This window comes from Lissotriton helveticus, chromosome 8, assembly GCF_964261635.1.
Source record: "Lissotriton helveticus chromosome 8, aLisHel1.1, whole genome shotgun sequence".
NCBI lineage: Eukaryota > Metazoa > Chordata > Amphibia > Caudata > Salamandridae > Lissotriton > Lissotriton helveticus.
Genome location: NC_136069.1, coordinates 1,543,302,255 through 1,543,323,686, shown reverse-complemented (window position 1 = coordinate 1,543,323,686; position 21,432 = coordinate 1,543,302,255). Strand labels below are relative to the sequence as shown.

The 21,432-nt window shown below is 45.2% G+C and overlaps 4 non-coding genes across 4 annotated transcripts; all 4 read left to right on the top strand.

Annotated features, from left to right (window-relative positions):
- The first annotated feature begins 2,825 nt into the window (after nucleotides 1-2,825).
- On the top strand, nucleotides 2,826-2,908 carry TRNAL-CAG (transfer RNA leucine (anticodon CAG)). Its single transcript has one exon. It is a non-coding gene; the product is annotated as a tRNA-Leu (tRNA).
- Nucleotides 2,909-3,096: 188 nt separating this feature from the next.
- TRNAL-AAG (transfer RNA leucine (anticodon AAG)) lies at nucleotides 3,097-3,179 on the top strand. Its single transcript has one exon. It is a non-coding gene; the product is annotated as a tRNA-Leu (tRNA).
- A 2,014-nt stretch (nucleotides 3,180-5,193) lies between these two features.
- TRNAL-GAG (transfer RNA leucine (anticodon GAG)) lies at nucleotides 5,194-5,275 on the top strand. The gene is given in 2 exon segments: nucleotides 5,194-5,231; nucleotides 5,243-5,275. It is a non-coding gene; the product is annotated as a tRNA-Leu (tRNA).
- A 15,864-nt stretch (nucleotides 5,276-21,139) lies between these two features.
- On the top strand, nucleotides 21,140-21,222 carry TRNAL-UAG (transfer RNA leucine (anticodon UAG)). Its single transcript has one exon. It is a non-coding gene; the product is annotated as a tRNA-Leu (tRNA).
- Nucleotides 21,223-21,432: the final 210 nt, after the last annotated feature.

The following is a 21,432-nucleotide window of genomic DNA, read 5'->3' as shown; positions in this document are numbered from 1 at the left end:
TCATTAGGATGATGTAGTATTCAAATGTTGCACCTGACACATGTTATTTATAGAACAGCAAAATTATTTCTCCCTGATATTGACAGTTTGATATTATTTGCATTAATTCCTGCTCATGACTTTTGTGATGTAAGTAGTCCGATCATGACATAGTGTTATAGAGAAATGGTACCCTGAGAACATATGTTTAGATTAGTCAAAACGGAGGGTGCCCCACACCCAGAGAATAATCATTGTCTTAGTAGGTATTGCAGGGGTTGTTCTTTTACTTGTTGCCTCTGCATTTCCTGCCCTATAGTATGCTGCACTACTTCTGTGACAACGTGAGGGAAAGTTTTCTACAGTTGAACCCTTCTTTGGCCTATAGACATCCTCCTGCGACAAATAGTAGTGGTCATTCTCTGGTACCCCTGGCAGTTGATGGCCCTTCACCTTTTTCCTGTATTATGGGGTGGGATTTGTTATTTGGATTATTTACTTCCCCCTGTTTATGTAGCGCCCTGTCCCTTAGCACGTTATGTAAAGACACTCCTTTTGGTTAATAAAAGCTGCACTCATGTTAGCAACATCATGCTAAAAGGAGGGTCTGATAGATTTCAGTTTTCGATGCCCCGCCCACTGTATATATTATGCTTATGAGTTAGCATGATGTGTCTAACCAATATGCAGTCACAGTTTAAAATTCATTTGCTGATACCCACAGAGCTATTTTTTGTAATGTGCAAGCTTCAGTTGGATAGAATTGTTTCTGTAATGTGTAAGCTTTTGTCTTATTATTGCCTTCTAAGTTAGAAAACCTGATGTGGTACATTACTTTTTCCCTTGATTAGGTTCCCATTATTGATATTTCTGTATACTTTCCTATAAGAGAGAGAAGCGTGTCTATGGCAGACAGACTTCTGATGCTGACATTTGCTCTGCAGTTCCAATGTCTCACGATACAGTTTTTCCCCCCTCCCTTATGAGCAGAAAATCCTTATTTCAGCATTTCTTGCCTTGAGTTAGTTTTGCAGAAAATGTTTCAATGCCCAGGCAGAGCAAAGCTTCGGCTCTGTGTCCTTGAGGGGAGATAACAGGGTTGCCTTCGCAGGCGCAGATGCCTCATGTATGAGTTCATTGTTCACCATTTCGCTAGTTCTGTAATTTTCCAGGCTGGGCGTGTCTTTACCCTGCCATGTTATGTTATAATGTATTATCATGATAGGATGAGTCAGTCCTCTCGATGCATTCTCTAGAGTGCAGACCTGACAGGGCCCATCTATAGATGAACTTTTGTATCCTAATAAATATATTTCTAATCCTTCTCCACTGCCTGGCTGGCTTATTATATGAGAATGATAGATGAGTGAGGTAAGTCGCTCAGGTGGATTTGAGCCACGCTTATCAAGATGTTTCCACTATGAAATGAAGAGCAAGGGGAAAGAGCACAAATGATAGAGCGAGTGAGTGAGATGGGGTGTTGAGGAAGGAGAGAATGAAACAAAGACAGAGTGAGTGAACGGCAGGTAGGCATAGAAGAGGAGACTAGAAGTGAAGGCGACTTGCTTTTCCCTGCTCTTGACCTCCCACCCATCTCAAAGCAATCACAAACATACCTTCTATGCAACGTTGGTATGCAGAACTTCACTCCTCAGCCAGTGAGGGTGATTCCCAAGCCAGGGGCGAGAGAGCAAAAGAATGGATGTGCTCAGACGTTCCTTGCTAGGGACAGTTGATCTGAAACAAGGCCTGCTCTCTTGTTTCCAGCAAGGATCTCGAAATTCTGCATGAATCTGCAAGGCACATTGACAGCATAAATTTGCATAAACTGCCCCACCTTCTGCCTTCCTACTTCCTGAGCAGTAGTTGTTTGTGTATAGAGAGAGAGGTCGCAGGCAAGGTCATTTTGTGAGTAGGATACAGAACCCTAAATAGCTGGTGAGAGGTATAAGGTATTCTAAAAGCATAAAAACAGTACACCTATGAAATGAAATGCTTTCATATGTGATCTTCTGTGTTTATTGTCTTGGGCAAAAAGTTGCACCTTGTGTTTGAAGGTTGAAATTATTTCAAGCTTGCATGGACGCAGAAATTTCTGAGTGACTTTTATACATTTCTTAGGACCTTTCACTGTCAGGATGGCCGTGTGGTCTAAGGTGCTGTGTTTAGGCCGCAGTCTCTTCTGGAGGCATGGGTTCGAATCCCACTTCTGACATGACTTTTGGAGATATAATCTTCTTCATCAGGATAACATCTGATAGAAGTTGCATCTGTTCGTCTTCACCTGGGACGTTATTCCGTCCTCGTCTAGTCAAGAAGATTGGGTTTCTCATATATTTCTGTTGTACAAAGTCTTGCTGATAAAGTGCAATCCTTACCAAATAAGCTTAGGACCCATGTAAGAGCTCATCTAGAAGAGTCATGCTCTTGTATTCCCTGGCCAGACAGGCCATGCAAATTTGGAAGAATGCCAAGCACCTGGTAGACAGCTGGACTCCAGCACACTTACAGCAATTTCCTCAGGGCTGTGATCAGGGGCTGCTTAGATTTGCGTATTCCACCCTATGTTGTGACATTGAGATCCCTTGTTGAATTTGCTTTAGTCAGCCAAGATGTGGCTGTTGACTCAATTTCAAAGCAGCTTTGGGCCGTTCAAGTGGCTGGTGAATAGCACTTTCTCTTTGTACGCTTTAAAGGTCTGAAGAGTTCTTCATAGGTACTGCTCTGTATGGATTGTTCAAAGATCTGTTGGAAATGCTTATAATGGGATAAATAAATTGAGGGCATGCCTTTTCGATACCCCACTTGCATGGCTGTCTGGCCTGTGGAAGGTGCTGCAACTGCAAGTCAGGATGGCCGAGTGGTCTAAGGCGCTGCGTTCAGGTCGCAGTCTCTTCTGGAGATGTGGGTTCAAATCCCACTTCTGACAATCCTGTGTTTAATCTACTTTTTTCTTGAGGGAGAAAATCAGATCATTTCCCTCACATGGGCTTATATGGTTGTCTTTTTGGAAAAGTGCAGTGAGTTTTTTTCTTGCTATAGCCACTCATGGCCTAAGATGTGTTTTTTTTTGTTCACACTATCTTTCTCACTATGTAGATGGAGAATCAACATGTGGTCAGGATGGCCGAGTGGTCTAAGGCGCTGCGTTAAGGCCGCAGTCTCTCCTGGAGGCGTTGGTTCGAATCCTACTTCTGACAAAACTTTAAGTCCATTTTGTCTCCGCGTTCCTTCAGAATCTCAGCTAAAAATTGGCAGTGCATATAATATCTGAATAAGTACCAAACTTCAGTTTCAATTGCAAATGAATTTGCCCAATTCAGTCTTCAAGCTCGTATAATATTCTTCTAGCACTAGTGGTGTTTTATGTGTTTTTTGGGGGGTGCCTAAAAAAATCCCTTTTATTGAAGAAATGGCTTACATTCAGTCTTGTGATATTTTTGGTTTCCAATAAGTAGATTTTTAATTTTATGTAACCTCATTTTCTAATGCTCCATTCAAGAGATGTTTCCACTATGAAATGAAGAGCGAGGGGAAAGAGCACAAATGATAGAGCGAGTGAGTGAGATGGGGTGTTGAGGAAGGAGAGAGTGAAACAAAGACAGAGTGAGTGAACGGCAGGTAGGTATAGAAGAGGAGACTAGAAGTGAAGGTGATTTGCTTTTCCCTGCTCTTGACCTCTCACCCATCTCAAACCAATCACAAACATACTTTCTATGCAACGTTGGTATGCAGAACTTCACTCCTCAGCCAGTGAGGGTGAGTCCCAAGCCAGGGGCTAGAGAGCAAAAGAATGGATGTGCTCAGACGTTCCTTGCTAGGGACAGTTGATCTGAAACAAGGCCTGCTCTCTTGTTTCCAGCAAGGATCTAGAAATTCTGCATGAGTCTCCAAGGCACATTGAAAGCATACATTTGCATAAACTGCCCCACCTTCTGCCTTCCTACTTCCTGAGCAGTAGTTGTTTGTGTATAGAGAGAGAGGTCGCAGGCAAGGTAATTTTGTGAGTAGGATACAGTACCCTAAATAGCTGGTGAGAGGTATAAGTTATTCTAAAAGCATAAAAACAGTACACCTGTGAAATGAAATACTTTCATATGTGATCTTCTGTGTTTATTGTCCTGTGCAAAAAGTTGCACCTTGTGTTTGAAGGTTAAAATTATTTCAAGCTTGCATGGACGCAGACATTTCTGAGTGACTTTTATACATTTCTTAGAACTCTTCACTGTCAGCATTGCCGAGTGGTCTAAGGCGCTGTGATTAGGCCGCAGTCTCCTCTGGAGGCATGGGTTCGAATCCCACTTCTGACGTGACTTTTGGAGATATAATCTTCTTCATCAGGATAACATCTGATGGAAGTTGCATCTGTTCGTCTTCACCTGGGACGTTATTCCGTCCTCATCTAGTCAAGAGAGCTTGGGTTTCTCATATATTTCTGTTGTACAAAGTCTTGCTGATAAAGTGCAATCCTTATCAAATTAGCTTAGGACCCATGTAAGAGCTCATCTAGAAGAGTAATTCTCTTTTTATTCCCTGGCCAGACAGGCCATGCAAATTTGGAAGAATGCCAAGCACCTAGTAGACAGCTGGACTCCAGCACACTTACAGCAATTTAATCAGGGCTGTGATCAGGGGCTGCTTAGATTTCCGTATTCCACCCTATGTTGGGACATTGAGCTCCCTTGTTGAATTTGCTTTAGTCAGCCAAGATGTGGCTGTTGACTCAATTTCAAAGCAGCTTTGGGCCGTTCAAGTGGCTGGTGAATAGCACTTTCTCTTTGTACGCTTTAAAGGTCTAAAGAGTTCTTCATAGGTACTGCTCTGTATGGATTGTTCAAAGATCTGTTGGAAATGCTTATAATGGGATAAATAAATTGAGGGCATGACTTTTCGGTACCCCATTTGCATGGCTGTCTGGCTTGTGGAAGGTGCTGAAAATGCAAGTCAGGATGGCTGAGTGGTCTAATGCACTGCGTTCAGGTCGCAGTCTCTTCTGGAGGCGTGGGTTCAAATCCCACTTCTGACAAACCTGTGTTTAATCTTCTTTTTTCTTGAGGGAGAAAATCAGATCATTTCCCTCACATGGGCTTATATGGTTGTCTTTTTGGAAAAATGCAGTGAGTTTTTTCTTGCTATAGCCAATCATGGCCTAAGATGTGTGTTTTTTTTGTTCACACTATCTTTCTCACTATGTAGATGGACAAGCAACATGTGGTCAGGATGGCCGAGTGGTCTAAGGTGCTCCATTGAGGCCCAGTCTCTCCTGGAGGCGTGGGTTCGAATCCCACTTCTGACAAAACTTTAAGTCCATTTTGTCTCTGCGTTCCTTCAGAATCTCAGCTAGAAATTGGCAGTGCATATAATATCTGAATAAGTACCAAACTTCAGTTTCAACTGCAAATGAATTTGCCCAATTCTGTATTCAAGCTCGTATAATATTCTTCTAGCACTAGTGGTGTTTTATGTGTTTTTTGGGGGGTGCCTACAAAATCCCTTTTATTGAAGAAATGGCTTACATTCAGTCTTGAGATATTTTTGGTTTCCAATAAGTAGATTTTTAATTTTATGTAACCTCATTTTCTAATGCTCCATACAAGAGATATTTACACTATGAAATGAAGAGCAAGGGGAAAGAGCACAAATGATAGAGCGAGTGAGTGAGATGGGGTGTTGAGGAAGGAGAGAATGAAACAAAGACAGAGTGAGTGAACGGCAGGTAGGCATAGAAGAGGAGACTAGAAGTGAAGGTGACTTGCTTTTCCCTGCTCTTGACCTCCCACCCATCTCAAACCAATCACAAACATACCTTCTGTGCAACGTTGGTATGCAGAACTTCACTCCTCAGCCAGTGAGGGTGAGTCCCAAGCCAGGGGCGAGAGAGCAAAAGAATGGATGTGCTCAGACGTTCCTTGCTAGGGACAGTTGATCTGAAACAAGGCCTGCTTCCTTGTTTCCAGCAAGGATCTCGAAATTCTGCATGAATCTGCAAGGCACATTGACAGCATGAATTTGCATAAACTGCACCACCTTCTGCCTTCCTACTTCCTGAGCAGTAGTTGTTTGTGTATAGAGAGAGAGGTCGCAGGCAAGGTCATTTTGTGAGTAGGATACAGAACACTAAATAGCTGGTGAGAGGTATAAGGTATTATAAAAGCATAAAAACAGTACACCTGTGAAATGAAATGCTTTCATATGTGATCTTCTGTGTTTATTGTCCTGGGCAAAAAGTTGCACCTTGTGTTTGAAGGTTGAAATTATTTCAAGCTTGCATGGACGCAGAAATTTCTGAGTGACTTTTATACATTTCTTAGGACTTTTCACTGTCAGGATGGCCGAGTGGTCTAAGGCCTTTTGTTTAGGCCGCAGTCTCCTCTGGAGGTGTGGGTTCGAATCCCACTTCTGACGTGACTTTTGGAGATATAGTCTTCTTCATCAGGATAACATCTGATGGAAGTTGCATCTATTCGTCTTCACCTGGGACGTTATTCCGTCCTCGTCTAGTCAAGAGAGCTTGGGTTTCTCCTATATTTCTGTTGTACAAAGTCTTGCTGATAAAGTGCAATCCTTACCAAATAAGCTTAGGACCCATGTAAGAGCTCATCTAGAAGAGTCATGCTCTTGTATACCCTGGCCAGACAGGCCATGCAAATTTGGAAGAATGCCAAGCACCTGGTAGACAGCTGGACTCCAGCACACTTACAGCAATTTCCTCAGGGCTGTGATCAGGGGCTGCTTAGATTTGCGTATTCCACCCTATGTTATGACATTGAGCTCCCTTGTTGAATTTGCTTTAGTCAGCCAAGATGTGGCAGTTGACTCAATTTCAAAGCAGCTTTGGGCCGTTCAAGTGGCTGGTGAATAGCACTTTCTCTTTGTACGCTTTAAAGGTCTGAAGAGTTCTTCATAGGTACTGCTCTGTATGGATTGTTCAAAGATCTGTTGGAAATGCTTATAATGGGATAAATAAATTGAGGGCATGCCTTTTCGATACCCCACTTGCATGGCTGTCTGGCCTGTGGAAGGTGCTGCAACTGCAAGTCAGGATGGCCCAGTGGTCTAAGGCGCTGTGTTAAGGTTGCAGTCTCTTCTGGAGATGTGGGTTCAAATCCCACTTCTGACAATCCTGTGTTTAATCTACTTTTTTCTTGAGGGAGCAAATCAGATCTTTTCCCTCACATGGGCTTATATGGTTGTCTTTTTGGAAAAGTGCAGTGAGTTTTTTTCTTGCTATAGCCACTCATGGCCTAAGATGTGTGTTTTATTTGTTCACACTATCTTTCTCACTATGTAGATGAATAAGCAACACGTGGTCAGGATGGCCGAGTGGTCTAAGGCGCTGCGTTAAGGCCGCAGTCTCTCCTCGAGGCGTGGGTTCGAATCCCAATTATGACAAAACTTTAAGTCCATTTTGTCTCTGCGTTCCTTCAGAATCTCAGCTAAAAATTGGCAGTGCATATAATATCTCAATAAGTACCAAACTTCAGTTTCAACTGCAAATGAATTTGCCCAATTCTGTCTTCAAGCTCGTATAATATTCTTCCAGCACTAGTGGTGTTTCATGTGTTTTTTGGGGGGTGCCTAAAAAATCCCTTTTATTGAAGAAATGGCTTACATTCAGTCTTGAGATATTTTTGGTATCCAATAAGTAGATTTTTAATTTTATGTAACCTCATTTTCTAATGCTCCTGAGAGAGCGCCATTTAAAGTGAAATTTGTAGGGCTGCACCATATGTACAAGTAGCCCGCACCCATATATATAAAGGACTTTAATCATGTTGTAGCGCAATGAAGAATAAAGAACTAATTGGATTGCAAGTATACCTTTGCTGCTTAAACAGCGACGCTGTTGAAAAAAAACCTTTTACTGATGCAATGTGTGTTTAAACAAGCATAATCGAGCCTTTAGAGTTGCTTAATCTGAAATGTAACGGTCTTCATATATATTTGATGATTCTCTTAAAGTAGAAAATGCATTTGCTGTTTAAGGTTGGAGGCCTAGTGAACTAAGAAGAAGTGCTAATGTAAAGCGCTGGGCCTATAACTCAAGCAGAGGCCTAGTTCAGTGAATTGGTGCAGGCCGGTTGGAAAATGTCTTGCCTAACATTTAACTGTAGAAATGATTTATAAAAGAGCCTTTTAGAAAATGTTGCAACTGTTGTAGACTGTGAGCTATTTGCGTGTATTCCTTTGCAGGCGCCTCATCTAGCAGATAGTAGAGTAGAAGGGCCCATTGTGTAAGAATGTTAGGATACTAGACTCAGACATGGAGGAGTAGACCAGGAATTCAAGAAGGCAACTTGAAAGGATGAAGAGCCTGGGACCCAAGGACGTTTGAACGGACAAGGATGGACCAATGCCATGTGGAAATTTACAGAACCCAACACCTTCTAGTGGGGCGTACCTGAAGGCGTGTCATTCACATTGTGGGGTTTCGTATTAGGGACAGCACCCCGAGGGTGGAGACAGAGCAGATGGCTGAGGAGCTAGAGAGAGCGGTCGCTTGGGAAAAGAGCTTAGCAGCGGGAATGGAGTCTCTATTCTAAGGGAGAAGGTGGCGAACTTCTTTGAAAGTCTCCACGGCTGACACCTTTTGGTTAGGTTGGGCTGTTGTTGAGTAGGGATGTCACCTAGCATAGTGTAGGGACAGACTAATCTGAATATATGTCTATTATCCTGATGAGTACCAGAACTCAAGCTATAGCAATCTTGTTTAGTCTGATGATTCTAGAATTGATCCTTGTACTATTCATTAGCCGCTTGAGACTTTTCTGAAGGATTATGTTTGTATTAGTGCCGGTTTACCTTTTGAACCTCTTGCTGGGGTGCCTGTATCTCCAGTTATTTTTGGTTATGTAATAAACCTTTTAAATTCAGTCTTTAGTCAGTGGTTCTTTGGGGAAAAGCAATTGGGTATTTTGGGATTGAATTGTTTAGTTATGACTAGGTTGCCTAATTCACTCTATGACAGGTAAAAAGGTCCAGTCGACCTGTGACGGGATTCTGGAGAATGGTAAGCAGACTCTAGAGGTGAAATCCCGCCTTTTCAGTTGGTAGCAGTGTAGGATGGTTTATCTTCTGGAGTAAGGGTAATCTAGAAGTAGGTTGAGATTTCCCCGAGGCTCATAGAGAATAAAATGGAGAGTGTCCAGAGAGTCACGGACGGAGGATGGCATTCCTTGGAAACTGACGGAGAGTAACAGTGTGGCAGAAAGCAGCAGGTCGAAGGAGAGTGAGTATGAAAAAGGTCATGCGTTGTTAGATTGCGGTGTTATGTTGTGTTGTTGTGTTGTAATGTCTTGCGGAGTTGAATACCTGTAGTGTGAAAGGATCAGGTTGTGAGCGCGCGCAACCGGTGAAAATCTTAAGCTCAAGGGGAGTTTAAGTGGTTAGGGTGTATCGAACACCCAAAGTAATTGTCGACCATTGTGAAAGGGGGTCATGCGGTACCATTGATCGCCCGAAGGACCGAGATAGGGGGAATGAATGTGTGAGTGCGCGGGTAACGGACGCTGGTCGGAAGTTACCGTGTGTTTGTAACCTATCAGCTGAGGTGATTGTTCGTTCGCTCGCGGACAGACATTTGCCGAGTTTGGTGACAATTACAGGTAGACTGTGGCCGTACAGTCAAGGAAGTGGTTGTTTTGTCAGAAGCGATCATTTCTAGTGTATGATTGGGACGCATGCGTGACCGGCGAGACATCGGAGAGAGGAGGGGAACTGCTGCGAAATGGAGGCGAGTGACGTCAGAAGGAGCCGCGCTGGGATAGGGCGGTTAGTGTGAAGCCGCGCTGGGATAGGGCGGTTAGCGTGAAGCCGCGCTGAGATTGGTGGATTGTCATCAGGAAGTACAACGAGTGTTGTAAACAAGGAAACGTTGTGGGTTTCATCATGAAATGTTTTAAAGTGTTGCGAAAATGTTTCAAAGGAGAAAACAGGATAGAACCTCGGGGTGGGGAGGAGGCTCCACCCGAGGATACTCCAGCGTATTACATGGCAACGAATGTTGGGTTGCATACCATATTGTGGCTTGATAATTGGTGTAAGATGACAGACGGAAACGAGGAATTGACCTTTCCTAAATATGGAACATTTAGCCTAGAAGTGTTATACCAGTTGAAAGCGATTATGGCTGCATTGCGACCTTTGCCCAGACCAACACAGTTTGAAGCGCTCAATGCATGGATCAGGGCAGCCCACGACAGGAACAGAGACAGGAGACAAGAAAGAGTGAAACGATCGGTAAGGGCGGTCCAAGAAGCGAGATGGGATGCCATGGAAAAGAGATGGAGGGTACAGACCATTGTAGGGGATAGGTTGTATCCGTTGCTGGAAAGTGCAGGGGATGGGCAGAAAAAGAGTACAGAGGACAAGGACAGTGAGACAGACGACAGCCTGATAGAGAGGCTGTTGTCAGAAAGGCCACCCCCATACAATCCAGAGCTGGAGGGAACACAAACATCGGCAAAGCACTGGGAAGCCCCAGTAGGGGAAGGCGGAGTTCCAATGGGGAACGGATGGGACACCCCAGGGGACAAGTTTACCCCAGAAAAGGGAGAAAAGGCACCCCCACCCTCCCCGGTAACGAGAGTAGTGGGAAGATTTACAGTACAGAAAGTACGGATGGCAGAGGGTGTCCATTCTCAGAAACTGCCAGATGCCCTTACAGTACCAGTTACCATAGGTCCCATAGTATCAGTGTACAATCCAGAACAGACACAAAATAAGAATCCACCCCAGATGGGGAGTGAGAGGAGTGCCCGCGAAGATAGGACTAATGTGGCTGATGGGTGGAAGACATTACCCAGACCCGTAGAACGGAGCATCCCTTTGGTAGCATCGGCAGACTCCTCGGAAGAGAGAGGGGGTTGGAGGGGATCGATGGATCTGAGAGGACCGAGGCCGAGGTCGATGAGGGAATTAAGGCCAGATTTGAGAACTTGGGAAACAATTTTGGACACCCAGAGCGACAGGTCAAGGAATGTGTTTGGGTCAGGGAATGAAGAGAATAGGATGGTTTCTCACTGTGCAGCTACCGAAAGCAGGCAGGAATGGGAACATGGAGGTGTGGGAAGCAGGGGGACGTCCCACCATACCTCCGGAGACAGTAGACAGGAGTGGGACTGCGAGGGTTGCGAAGGTAGAAGGGTTCCTCCTAACACACCTGAAGAGAACAGAAGAGAGAGTCAGGTCAGTGGCGGGAGGGACTCTAAGGAAACTTCTAACCAAGGCACATTGAGGGCGGCAATAAAGGCAAGAAGGTTAGACGTGCTGAGACTAAAGTCAGAAGTAGAGGAGATAGTGGAAGGTACACTCCCACTAGAAAAGATTGAACTTTACGAACCAGATGAGCTGTTGTTTGTGGCAAAGGATGTCACTCGGAAGGCTAGGACTGCTCATGAGAAACTCTCTGAATTGGCGAACAAGTATATGGTAGATTTGACAAAAACTAAAGCCCTACAGGAGGGCCACAGGTTACAGTACTCAGATCAAGATCTAGAAGAAAAGAGGGTGATCGGATTAAAAACCCACATTAGGGAACTGATTATGGGAATACGGACATGGTCCCAGTTGGAGAAATGGGAGGAAAGGTGGTCAAAGAAAAAGACTGTTAGACGGAGTGTTATTGAGACATCCCCGGGAGGAGGGTTGATGCACGCTGAAGCGTACCCCTTGCGGGAGGTGGCTCATGGGGGATATGTACATGTACCTTGGAGCAGGGGAGATCTGGCTGCCTTTACAAACACTTTCCCAAAGTTGCGCGAGAGCCCTGTGGAATGGTACAAGCAGGTAGAGAGGTTCGTTAAAATCTCAAAGGTATTGTGGATTGATTTGAACACACTGTTTGACATTGTGGTTCCCGGAGATCTGTGGATAGCATGCAAGGTTAGTGTTGAATGGCCCACGGCAGAGCCAGAACGTGATTCTGCCACGAATGGACTGTCACCTAGGGTGATGGCGAAATATGAACAGGCGATCACGTGGCTAAAGACTAAAGTACCACCACAAGACATCGATTGGGTAAAGATAGATCGTACCAGGCAGGAACCAAAAGAGACGGTGCATGAGTACTATGAGAGGCTATTGCTGATTTTCAAACAGTACAGCGGATTAGATGTGATGGATCCGAAGGATATGGGACAGTTCGTATCCAAGTTTGTGCTGGGATTGAGGCCTGATATCTGCCTCATGATACAGCTACATTTGATCTGTTGGCAAAACAAGCCTCTAGATGAGATTTTGAGGTATGCGAGGTACTGCAGTGATGAGATAGACTCGAAGACAACGAAACTTAAGGATAAACTGATGTTAGTCCAGATGCAAGTGGGAGGACAGGGTCAGTCAGGCAATGGCACATTGGGGAGGAAGTCAGGGGGACAGAGAAGAGACAACGAAGAAGGTCCGAGACCCAGGATAGATATAGCAACCCTGAAGAAGACGACCAAGTGCCATCAGTGTCATGAGGTCGGGCATTGGAGACGCGAGTGCCCCCATAATCCGGACAATCAGGTACAGGAGGAGGAGGAGGAGGAAGTCGAAGCCCCTCCGATACGGAAGGTGACAGTGACTAAGCCCCAGACGACAAAAGGGGGGACGTCAGCCCCTAGGGCTCCGGTTCCCCAGCCACCTAAGATTTCAGCAGGGAACAAGGTTTACAAGCAGATGCCCTTCATAGTAGAGGGGGATGAGCACTATTTCTTTCATCCAGTGTCAGGACGGTGCCTGAATGGGGAAGAGGACTGTACCCTTGGAGCAGTCCTGGAGGTAGATCAGAGGGGACCCTTTGTAGAGGCTGACGTAGACGGACACCCCACCACTTTCTTGGTTGATACTGGTGCTTCCAGGTCTACTGTGCGGTCCGCAGTTGTCCCCAATTTGCCCCTTTCAGGACAGACTATCCAAGTGGTAGGAGTTGCGAACAGAAGAATGACGAATCCCCTGACTGAGCCAGTCCCGGTAAAGATCGGAAGTTTCAGAGATAGACACCAGTTTGTAGTGTGTGATTCCAGCCCCGTATGTCTGCTAGGAAGAGACCTTTTGTGTAAGCTGAATTGCACCATCTATTGTACCCCCAAGGGAGTAGAGTTGCAGACTAATGATGACGATGCTGATTTTAAGGTTGCAAACACGCATGTGTGCATTGAATTGTACCCTGCCATAACTGTGGAAGAACTTCCTTGGGATTTGAGAGATTCGGTCTCACCGGAGGTGTGGGACTTTACGGGGGAGGAGATCGGACTGATCAGAGGAGTAGAGCCTGTCAGAATTCAAGTGAAACCGAACGCTGACTTCCAGTACAAGTTGACCCCAGAGACACTTGCAGGTATAAAACCCGTGATTGAGTCCATGATTAGACAAGGGATTCTGAAGGAGGTTATGGGCAGTCCCTGTAACTCTCCGATAATGGGCTTGCAGAAGCCAAGTGGGAAGTTCAGGATAGTGCAGGATCTACGAAAAATTAACAACATAGTTGTCCCATGTTGTTCAGTGGTACCAAATCCATCAGTAATACTGTTTCAGATACCGTTCCAAGCTGAATGGTTTTCTGTGATTGATTTGTGTCAAGCTTTCTTTTCCATCCCATTGCATGAGGAGAGCCAATTTCTTTTTGCGTTCAAAATAGAGAGCCGCGTCTTAACATGGTGCCGTATCCCTCAAGGGTATACAGAGAGCCCATCGATCTTTAATCAGTTGCTGAAAAGGAACCTTGAGAGTCTGGTACTGCCACAGAACTCAGTTCTCGTACAGTACATAGACGACCTCCTTGTTGCGTCAGACACCGAAGATGCTTGTAGGATTGACACCATCGCCTTGTTGAACCATTTGGGAGAGAATGGACACAAGGTATCACCTAGCAAGTTGCAGTACTGCCTGCAAGAAGTGCAGTATCTGGGTCACAGAATAGAGCAGGGAAAGAGGAAAGTGTCGCCTGACAGAATTGAAACAATCATGAGAATGACTGTGCCCTCAACCCAGAGAGAGGTTAGAATGTTCCTGGGCATGGTTGGCTATTGCCGACAATGGATTGCTAACTTTTCCCTGAAAGCGAAACCATTGCAGAAACTGACGCACAAGGACGTAATTGATCCGGTACCATGGGACACAGATTGTATGATGGCTTTTCTCGAGCTGAGAGAGGACTTGTGTCGTGCTCCGGCTCTGGGAATGCCGGATTACCACAAATCATTTGCATTGTTCTGCTGTGAGAGGGAAGGATGTGCTTTGGCTGTTTAGTACAGGATCATGGAGGAGCCCGTAGACCAGTTGCTTACTTCTCGGCTACCTTAGACCCAGTAGCCGCAGCGTTGCCCGGATGTCTCAAATCCGTTGCTGCAACAGGTGTCAGCATTGAAAGATGTGAAAGCATAGTGATGGGATATCCACTGACAGTACATGTGCCCCATTCTGTAGAACTGTTGATGACCAAGACGCAGCACTTAACCAACAACAGGCTCACACGCTACGAGCAGGTTATACTTGCTGCGGAGAATGTGACTCTCAGGAGGTGCTCTGTCTTGAATCCTGCTACCTTGTTGCCATTACCAAATGATATTGAAGATGATTGGGAGGACCATGATTGTCTTGATGTGACTGAACTATGCACCAAACCTAGACCGGATATTGTCGATGAGCCATTAACGGACCCAGATGAAATTTACTTTGTTGACGGCTCATGTGTAAGGGACAATACTGGTCAGCTGAGAGCAGCGTTTGCTGTTTGTACTATTTCTGGAATAATTGAAGCAGCCTGCCTGGAAGGAGTACACTCCGCACAGGTAGCTGAGATAATTGCATTGACGCGTGCCTGTCTGGCAGCCCATGGGATTCGGATAACAATATTCACCGACAGCCAATATGGGTTTGGAGTAGTTCATGACTTCGGACAGTTGTGGTCTCAAAGGGGATACATGACATCAGCAGGTTCCCCAATCAGAAATGGAGAATTCATCAGGTTACTGCTGGAGGCTTTGCAGGGTCCAGCAGCAATAGCGGTAGTGAAATGTACAGCTCATACCAAAGGCACCGATTTTGTGACCATGGGGAATCGCTATGCTGATGAAGTCGCACGTTATTGTGCAGAGCAGGGATACTCCTTTACTGAACAGACTGTAGAGGGGCCAAAGGAAAGAACTGAGCTAAGCATGATGCTTGAGGTGGCTGACACATGGGAAGAGTTGAGGAACATGCAGGCTCAGACGTCAGATTATGAGAAAAGGGTGTGGGAATCAGCTGGATGTGTCAAGGGAGAGTTGGACATGTGGGTTTCGACTGATGGAAGAGCTGTGTTGCCAAACGAGCTGGTGAGTTCCATGGCACGACAGATACATGGTCCTGTGCATCTGGGAAGAGATGCGATGATGCGAGTGTTCAGGCAAACGTGGTACAATCCCAAATTCAGACAGGCTGCAGAAGCAGTATGCCAGAGATGCGTGACATGTCAGCAGATGAATGTGGGGAAAAGAACACCAGTCACATTGAGTCACATTGGAAGGTCGGGTGGACCTTTCTATAGGATGCAAATAGATTTCATTGAAATGCCAAGGTGCAACAGACTGAGGTATGTCTTGGTGATCGTGTGTGTGTTCTCTAGATGGGTTGAGGCATATCCCACTCGTAGGTGCGATACACTCACAGTAGCAAAGTTGTTGTTGAGGGAGCTAGTGCCTCGATTCAGGGTTCCGACGTCTTTGGAATCGGACAGAGGAAAGCACTTTAATAGCGAGGTTGTGAAGATGCTCTGCTCTGCCCTGAACATTGATCAAAGACTGCATTGTAGCTACCGTCCAGAGGCTTCTGGCATAGTCGAGCAGATCAACGGAACACTAAAAGCCCGAATGGCTAAGGTGTGCTCATCCACGTCCCTGAAGTGGCCCGATGCACTGCCGTTGGTACTAATGAGTATGCGTAGTACACCAGACAGGAGGACAGGGCTCTCACCCCATGAAGTGCTGATGGGGAGGGCTATGAGACTACCCTCTATCCCTACCACTGCATTGCTGAATATCACAGATGATCTGATTCTTGACTACTGTAGGGGACTTTCTGATGTCATTCGTTCTGTGTCCCTTCAGGTGCAGGCTGCTGAAATTCGGGCTTCTAGCGACCTTTGTCACGACCTGTGTCCAGGGGACTGGGTTTTGGTGCGAAAACACGTCAGGAAAAGCTGCCTGGATGTGCGCTGGGAAGGACCTTTCCAAGTTATCCTAGTGACCGCAACGTCTGTAAAGGTTGGTGGACTGCCAACTTGGGTCCATGCTTCTCACACCCGACGAGTTCCAGCACCCATAGAAGGAACAGCTCCTCTCGTAGACGAAAACAATAACGAAGAAGAAGATACAGAGGGGACCAGTCAAGCTGTGGGGGTGCAGGTGGAAGTTGGGGGATCCCCTGATCAAGCAGGAAACGACCTAGACGACAGTGACACTGAGTCTGCCTCAGAAGAAGGAAGTGGTGGAGAAGGTGATCAGAGTGCAGAAGAGGTCGACAGTGGAGAAGAACAGGGTGTGCAAACGAGAAGCAGAAGAGCAAGAAACGCAGAGTCCCGTTGGCCCGAAAGGCGGAGGCGAATGAATGTGAGATTGGCTTCCGAAAGAGAGCTTGCCCCTGTGTCCGAAGAATCAGATCCAGAAGTGGGAGAATCAGAACGTGAGCAATGAGGTCCGAGAAGATCAAGGAGGGTGAGAGTACCTTGTCAAAGATACGCCACTCCTGAGTGGACCTACCCATTTGCAAATGCCAGGCGTACTGAGGTCCGGGAGGGTGAGGTCAGTGGCGGTGACCAGCACAATTCCCAATGTTAAGCTGGAAGTGATGCTGTTGGTACCTGGACTTGAAATAGAAGGTATACTGACACTCACCATTCCTAATCCCCCTCTCCTGAGCAAAATACGTGATTTACTCCTGGATAGACTGATTTTTCCTACCTTCGTTCCGGACATGCCAGCCTATGATGAAGTTGTGCTTCGCATGGAACTTTTGGATTATGTGTTGCAGGCAATCGGATCAAGTATAATCATAGACTATTAAGAACTGTGAATTGAACTTTGAACTTTTGAATTTGCTTGACCTTTGTATTTCGCTTTGAAAAGAACTTTGAAAAGACTGTTGTGAATAGCTGTTGAAAACTAACCTAGAGCCGAGTGGAAGAAGAAGAAATTTAGGGACTTTCCACAGAGGACGGAGAAGGGTTAGGGCTGTCTGATGCTGAAGTAAAAGAAGAACTGAAACGGGAACTTCTGTTGCCAGGTGTGGTTCAAGAAACTCAAATAACAAAGAAAGAGACTTTGGGTGCTTTCTGAGATCGAACTACTTGTGCTGAGACCATGGCGCATGGAAACCCGAATCGTAGAGCTAAGTGCATAGTAGGCACTCTTTTAGCAGGGGTGATCCTCCTGATAATTATAGTAGTTTCAGTTTCATATTTTGCACCACACGAACAAGTAGAGAAGGCTGAGGGGACACCGACACCTAACACCCCTAGCCAGAAAGAAGAAAGAGAAAGAAGAGAGAAAGCTTTACTGGCTGCAGAAAGTCGTAGGTTACATACTGACCTGTCTAAAGGAAATTTTGGACAGAACGCATATGCAAAGCTGTTGTACGAATACATTGATGCGATGGACGCGAAAGACTGTTTTGTGTGTATGCAGTAGCCAGCTTCAGTAGATGAGGGTATTAGATACCATCACCTTCCATTGACATATGGAATTTCATGTAGTTTGTTGATTAGCATATTGTATGGGCGGAATCATTTGGAATATTATTTTTCCAATTATGATGCTGTGTTACCAGAGGTCCCAAATTACAAGCAGTTGAATAAGTGGGACTATTATAAATCAGAAGACAGACTGGGATATTTTTTCATTCCCACACAGGAGCTAGACACACCGTATGCACACCGACACAATTTGACTTGTTCATTGTCAGAGGTAGAAAAGAAGTTCATTGAGCAGGTGGAAGATAGGTACACGAAGCAAAAACAGTTGCGAGATTCAGGACAAGGAAAGGTAGATTGGACGGAAGAAGAGAAGAAGCACAAGTCAAGGGGGAGTTATGGTCCAATAGCTCTAGATGAGGTACAGAAAGGGAAGCTGTGCCTGCACAGACCACAGACATACTATGAGAACGTCTATGTAGGTCATACTACATGTGAACACACCTTCACATTGGAGTATTACACTAAGGACTTCTTGAAGAGCGTGGTGCAGGTGATTCCTTCTGTTTATTTTGTCTTTGGAAAGAATGCATATGTGAGATTGCCAGAGAAGTGGTATGGAACGTGTTATCTAGCAATTATCTTTCCCAAGATTTACCATACTAAGGATTTTGCTCTCTTGGAGGGAGGGTCCCAGAGGAGGGTAAAGCGAGGAGAGAACGCTGGAGCAATTATTGGAGATGTGTTTGGAGCAGCGATACCTATGCTGGGAGTCATTTTGAATGACATCAAGATAAGGCGGTTAGCAACTGTAGTGGACGAACTGTCAATGAATACAGCCAAGTCATTAGTGCTGGTTGAGGGTGAGATGTTGTCGATAAGGACAATGGTTTTACAGAACCGTCTTGCCCTAGACGTCATCCTAGCAAAAGAGGGCGGAGTCTGTAAACGTTTGAAGATTCAGGAATGCTGCACTTATATACCAGACAACTCTAAGGATCTGGAGACATATATAAGCAACATTACTGCAATCCATTATGAGATTGAGGACTTGACCCAAGAGAATGCATGGGAGACCGTTGGAAAGGGATTTGGGAAGGTTGGAAACTGGTTTGCCAACCTAGGAAAGGGTTTCCTTGGATTTGTACTGAAACCCCTTATCATAGCAGTGGCATGTGTGATTGCCTTGTGGGGTTTAGTGAGGATGTACAAGTGGTATAGATCGAACAGATTGGCGAGATCAATGAGAGCGCAAGAGATACGAATGGAAAGACTGCAAGACGATCAGTACTGCAGTTTGAGAGCCTTGGAGATGCTCAAGAGAGGGAAAATGGCCACAAGCTCTGTTTAGCTTAGTTCTTACCCTGAGGATGATGTGAGGGTGGTGATGACACGGGTCATCAAAGGGGGGAACTGAGAGAGCGCCATTTAAAGTGAAATTTGTAGGGGTGCACCATATGTACAAGTATCCCGCACCCATATATATAAAGGACTTTAATCATGTTGTAGCGCAATGAAGAATAGAGAACTAATTGGATTGCAAGTATACCTTTGCTGCTTAAACAGCGACGCTGTTGAAAAGAAACCTTTTACTGATGCAATGTGTGTTTAAACAAGCATAATCGAGCCTTTAGAGTTGCTTAATCTGAAATGAAACGGTCTTCATATATATTTGATGATTCGCTTAAAGTAGAAAATGCATTTGCTGTTTAAGGTTGGAGGCCTAGTGAACTAAGAAGAAGTGCTAATGTAAAGCGCTGGGCCTATAACTCAAGCAGAGGCCTAGTTCAGTGAATTGGTGCAGGCCGGTTGGAAAATGTCTTGCTTAACATTTAACTGTAGAAGTGATTTATAAAAGAGCCTTTTAGAAAATGTTGCAACTGTTGTAGACTGTGAGCTATTTGCGTGTATTCCTTTGCAGGCGCCTCATCTAGCAGATAGTAGAGTAGAAGGGCCCATTGTGTAAGAATGTTAGGATACTAGACTCAGACATGGAGGAGTAGACCAGGAATTCAAGAAGGCAACTTGAAAGGATGAAGAGCCTGGGACCCAAGGACGTTTGAACGGACAAGGATGGACCAATGCCATGTGGAAATTTACAGAACCCAACACCTTCTAGTGGGGCGTACCTGAAGGCGTGTCATTCACATTGTGGGGTTTCGTATTAGGGACAGCACCCCGAGGGTGGAGACAGAGCAGATGGCTGAGGAGCTAGACAGAGCGGTCGCTTGGGAAAAGAGCTTAGCAGCAGGAATGGAGTCTCTATTCTAAGGGAGAAGGTGGTGAACGTCTTTGGAAGTCTCCACGGCTGACACCTTTTGGTTAGGTTGGGCTGTTGTTGAGTAGGGATGTCACCTAGCATAGTGTAGGGACAGACTAATCTGAATATATGTCTATTATCCTGATGAGTACCAGAACTCAAGTTACAGCAATCTTGTTTAGTCTGATGATTCTAGAATTGACCCTTGTACTATTCATTAGCCGCTTGAGACTTTTCCGAAGGATTATGTTTGTATTAGTGTGGGTTTACCTTTTGAACCTCTTGCTGAGGTGCCTGTATCTCCAGTTATTTTTGGTTATGTAATAAACCTTTTAAATTCAGTCTTTAGTCAGTGGTTCTTTGGGGAAAAGCAATTGGGTATTTTGGGATTGAATTGTTTAGTTATGACTAGGTTGCCTAATTCACTCTATGACAGGTAAAAAGGTCCAGTCGACCTGTGACGGGATTCTGGAGAATGGTAAGCAGACTCTAGAGGTGAAATCCCGCCTTTTCACTCCATACAAGAGATATTTACACTATGAAATGAAGAGCAAGGGGAAAGAGCACAAATGATAGAGCGAGTGAGTGAGATGGGGTGTTGAGGAAGGAGAGAATGAAACAAAGACAGAGTGAGTGAACGGCAGGTAGGCATAGAAGAGGAGACTAGAAGCGAAGGTGACTTGCTTTTCCCTGCTCTTGACCTCCCACCCATCTCAAACCAATCACAAACATACCTTCTATGCAACGTTGGTATGCAGAACTTCACTCCTCAGCCATTGAGGGTGAGTCCCAAGCCAGGGGCGAGAGAGCAAAAGAATGGATGTGCTCAGACGTTCCTTGCTAGGGACAGTTGATCTGAAACAAGGCCTGCTCCCTTGTTTCCAGCAAGGATCTCGAAATTCTGCCTGAATCTGCAAGGCACATTGACAGCATAAATTTGCATAAACTGCCCCACCTTCTGCCTTCCTACTTCCTGACCAGTAGTTGTTTGTGTATAGAGAGAGAGGTCGCAGGCAAGGTCATTTTGTGAGTAGGATACAGAACCCTAAATAGCTGGTGAGAGGTATAAGGTATTCTAAAAGCATAAAAACAGTACACCTGTGAAATGAAATGCTTTCATATGTGATCCTCTGTGTTTATTTTCCTGGGCAAAAAGTTGCACCTTGTGTTTGAAGGTTGAAATTATTTCAAGCTTGCATGGACGCAGAAATTTCTGAGTGACTTTTATACATTTCTTAGGACTCTTCACTGTCAGGATGGCCGAGTGGTCTAAGGCGCTGTGTTTAGGCCGCAGTCTCCTCTGGAGGCGTGGGTTCGAATCCCACTTCTGACACGACTTATGGAGATATAATCTTCTTCATCAGGATAACATCTGATGGAAGTTGCATCTGTTCGTCTTCACCGGGGACGTTATTCCGTCCTCGTCTAGTCAAGAGAGCTTGGGTTACTCATATATTTCTGTTGTACAAAGTCTTGCTGATAAAGTGCAATCCTTACCAAATAAGCTTAGGACCCATGTAAGAGCTCATCTAGAAGAGTCATG